Source organism: Pristiophorus japonicus, chromosome 16 (genome assembly GCF_044704955.1).
Source record: "Pristiophorus japonicus isolate sPriJap1 chromosome 16, sPriJap1.hap1, whole genome shotgun sequence".
Lineage (NCBI taxonomy): Eukaryota > Metazoa > Chordata > Chondrichthyes > Pristiophoridae > Pristiophorus > Pristiophorus japonicus.
The window spans coordinates 46771261-46775943 of NC_091992.1; positions in this window are offsets into that span (position 1 = coordinate 46771261).

Here is a 4683-nt window from a genome sequence, read left to right on the forward strand (position 1 = left end):
ATCAGACGTCATCAGTGCACCCACCGCAACCAGAGCGGCAGCGGGAGGGAAATTCACCGCCAAAGGTCTTCCGGCCGCTGATCGGTGCCCCCGGCAGCTTTTTGTGTCGATGCCCTCCTTGTTGGTCAGTGGTAAGGCCGCCCTTAAAGAGGAGGTCGCTCTGCCGGTGACGGCGTTTTATTTTTTTTGTCGGCCGACTGCCAGGTCAGGCCGACAATTATGGTCCCAGGTTGGGCCGGGCCGCCAACAGGCAGCCTGGCACCCCCTCTTGGACTGGCCGAAACCCTCCCTGGTGGCCTCTCTGGTAACTTAAAAACATGCAGAGCTTGCAGCGGCTCTCCCCGTTAACTGGAGGGGAGAGACGTTGTGATGTGCCAGCGCGATGACGTCACCAGCCCGGCGCTGATGACTGATAGTGGTGGAGACTCCGTTCCGCCCCCACTTCCGTCTCCATTAAAAAAATGAGAAAGAGCTGAATTTCGCAGGATGGGCCGCCGCATCCATTACCGCGGCCAAAACGCAATAAAAACGGTAGGTGCTCCTTGTTTCCGGTGGGAGTGAATTGTGGCCCCAAGCACTTGACCTATTTATTTAATTGCATTTCTTTTTTCCCCTCCACCTTCCTCTTGTTCTGCTCCTTTCTAAATGCTGGTCAGCGGTAATATCTTCCATTTGTGACCAACGTCTGCCTCTGTAACAGCAACTTGACTGTTCTCACTGGAGTGAGGTGCTGTCCGGCCTGCTGAGTGTTTCCAACAGTTTCTGTTCCTGTTTCACATTGCCAGCCTCTGCAGTATTTTGTTTATCTGGCAGCTGTGCCCTGTGTTGGCCTGGAAGGGTCATGTTGCATAGAAGCTCAATGAAGCTGTGACCTTCACGACTATGGAGAGAGCCGCCCCCAGTCTTTGAGGGGAGTCTGTAATTCAGCTCACAGCTTCTGCCGTGAAGTGGTGGTGCTGAAGTCAGCCCTCCTGTAGCGTATTGATGGCAGCGAATATGTCACTGGAACTGAACCCTTTGTCACCAAGATTGGTCCAATCTGTGGTGCACTATGGAATAGCCAAAGGGATTCCCATTCTCCCAATGTTACTGGCTGCAATGTGTACAGCAGCTGGAATTGCTGAGATTCCAGGAATGTGTCTTAGCAAACTGAAGGCTTCCATAAAAATTGCAGAGGGAAACAAAAGTGTGTGCAAGATGTTCCGAAAATATTGCTGCAAAAGAAAAAAACTAGACTTCAAAATTCAATGAAACAACAGCAAATGTGCATCAGGACAGACTCCAAACCAGGCCACGCCTGTTACCCAGTCTGGTGGCCATATTATAAAGGTGCGCTGGGGGAGAGGAGTTGTGGAATTTAGTGTCTACTCCAGTGTTGAAGCCTTATGTAAAATGGGGCCATTGAGACAGTGTCATGTATGTATGCTTGGGTTTACTAGCCACCAGGTGGCACCACTGTTGGCGGTCATTGGGCTGTGCACACATGTGTGCGGCCCAGGTATAAAAGGCCAGCCATCTTGTAATGTAATCACTTTGGGCCCGAATAAAGTAGAGCCAGGTTTGTACCTGTTCAGAGTTTACAGTATTCAGTCTATTGAGTTTTGCATACACAACATTTGGCGACGAGGTAACAAGGACCTTCGCATGCAAAAATTAGTACATTTGGAATTCTGGAGCGATTCATGGAGGGAGAAGATTGGGCAGACTTTGTAGCCTGCTTGAACCAGTACTTCGTGGCCAACAAAATGGAGGAAGAGGAAGACGCTGGGCGATCCTCCTCACGGTTTGCGGTCTGAAAATCTATGGACTCATAAAGAATCTCCTCTCGCCCTTAAGTCCAACGGACAAGGACTATGAAACATTGTGTGCTGTGGTACGTGACCATCTCAAAGCAGATGAAGGCATCATCATCTCAAGATATCGATTCTATACGCACATTCGTTCTGAGGGCCAGGATGTATTGGAAATCATAGCCAACCTAAGACGTCTAGCTGGACCGTGTAAGTTTGAAACTGCATTGGGAGACATGCTGCGGGACTTCTTTGTAATCGGCATCAACCACGAGGTGATCCTTCCTGCATAAACTACTGGCAGCGGAAACGCTGGATTTGAGCAAGGCCATTACGATTGCCCAGGCATGCATGATGACGGACAAAAGCTTAAAGCAGATATCATTGAAAAATCGGAACTTGGCAAGTACTGTAAACAAGATAGTATTGTCGTTTGGCACAGCTGTATATGGCAGGGCCTACCCGACTACGTACGCGAAACCTTTGGCTGCTCAAAGTCCGCCAACGGGAATGAATCCGATATCACCGTGTTGGCGTTGTGGGGGAAATCATTGGCATCATCAGTATTGGTTTAAACAGTATATTTGTAAAGGCTATTCGAGACTGGGGCATCTCCGCAACTGAGCAAGTGTGCTGCGACACATCACGTGGAGGATGATGACCAGTCTAGCGCAGATCCGGATATGCAATCTGAGATACCAGAGGAGTAAGTGTATGGACTGCATTCATTCCTAACAAAGAGCCAACCAATAATGATTAATGTAAAACTTAATAGTGTGCCGGTATCGATGGAATTGGACACAGGTGCGAGTCAATTAATAATGAGCCAGAGGACATTCGACTGGCTGTGGGATACTAAGGCTATGAGGCCCAAGCTGAGTCCAGTCAATGCCAAGTTGCATACGTTCACTAAGAACTCATAACGGTGATTGGCAGTGCAGTAATCAAGGTGTCATATGATGGTGCGGTTCACGATTTACCGTTATGGATTGTTCCAGGCAATGGTCCAACGCTGTTCGGCAGGAACAGGTTAGAAAAAATCAAATGGAACTGGAATGATATGAAAGCATTGTCGTCGGAGGATGATACTCCATGTGCTCAAGTGCTGAGCAAGTTCCTCTCATTGATTGAACCAGGCATCGGAAATTTCACGGGAGCCAATGTGCAGATCCACGTGGACTTGGATGCAAGACCCGTCCATCATAAAGCTCGGGCAGTTCCATACATGATGAGGGAGAAGGTCGAAATTGAACTGGACAGACTCCAGCCTGAAGGGATCATATCACCGGTCGAATTTAACGAATGGGCCAGCCCCATTGTTCCCGTGTTGAAAAGTGATGGCTCTGTCAGGATTTGTGGAGACGACAAGGTTACGATCAATTGAGTTTCGAAACAGGATTAATACCTGTTACCGAAGACTGATGACCTGTTTGCAACACTAGCCGGGGGGAAGACATTCACAAAACTGGATCTGACGTCGGCCTACATGACACAGCAGCTGGTCGACATGTCGAAGAAACTTACGCGCATCAACACTTATAAAGGACTGTTTATCTATAACAGGTGCCCTTTTGGAATTTGCTCAGCTGCAGCCATATTTCAGAGGAACATGGAAAGTCTTCTGAAGTCCATCCCTAGAACCATCGTGTTCCAAGATGACATACTGGTCACAGGTCGTGACTCCGCCGAACATCTGAACAACCTGGAAGAGGTTCTACATTGTCTGGACAAAGTGGGACTCAGACTGAAACGCTCGAAGTGCGTTTTCATGTCACCGGAAGTCGAATTCCTGGAGAGGAAAATTGCCGGCGACGGTATCAGGCCTATGGATTCGAAAACCAAGGTCATTAACAATGCACCCAAGCCTCAGAATGTGACGGAGCTGCGTTCGTTCCTTGGTCTACTCAACTACTTCGGTAATTTCCTACCTAAATTGAGCACCTTATTAGAGCCATTGCACATGCTGCTAAGAAAAGGCGACAACTGGGTTTGGGGTGCGTCTCAAGATAGAGCTATTGAGAAAGCTACTAATCTGCTTTGCTCTAACAAGCTGCTGGTACATTCTGATTCATGGAAGCATCGAGTATTGGCCTGTGATACTTCGTCATATGGAGTTGGTTGCATGCTCCAACAAGCTAATGAGTCGGGCAAATTACAACCTGTTGCATATGCTTCAAAAAGTTTTTCAAAGGTTGAAAGAGCCTAACAACATGGTAGAGAAAGCACTAGCCTGTGTGTATGGGGTTAAAAAGATGCATCAGTAGCTGTTTGGTCTTTGGTTTGAATTGGAAACAGATCACAAGCCACTCATTTTATTGTTTTCGGAAAACAAAGGTATCAATACCAATGCATCATCCCACATTCAGAGGTGGGTGCTGACATTATCTGCCTATGATTATGTCATTCGCCATAGACCTGCCACTGAGAATTGTGCTGATGCATTGAGCCATCTGCCCTTGCCCACAGCGGAGGTGGAAAAGCCACAACTGGTAGACCTCCTGTTAGTTATGGATGCTTTTGAAAGTGAAGGAACCCCTGTCACGGCCCAACAAGTTAAGACCTGGATCAGCCAGGACCCAATATTATCAGTTGTGAAACATTGTATCCTTAGTGGTGATTGGTCTGCCATACCCAAGCAAATATGTGAGGAGACCAAACCTTACATCTGTCACAAAGACAAGCTATCCATTCAATCATATTGTATCCTGTGGGTTAATCGTGTTGTTATGTCCAAGGCAGAGAGAAATTTGTGCATGATCTACATAGCACGCATCCCGGTATTGTCACGATGAAAGCCATTGCCAGGTCTCATGTATGGTGGCCTGGAATTGACTCTGATCTGGAATCATGTGTGCATCAGTGCAACACTTGCATGCAGCTTAGTAAAGCACCA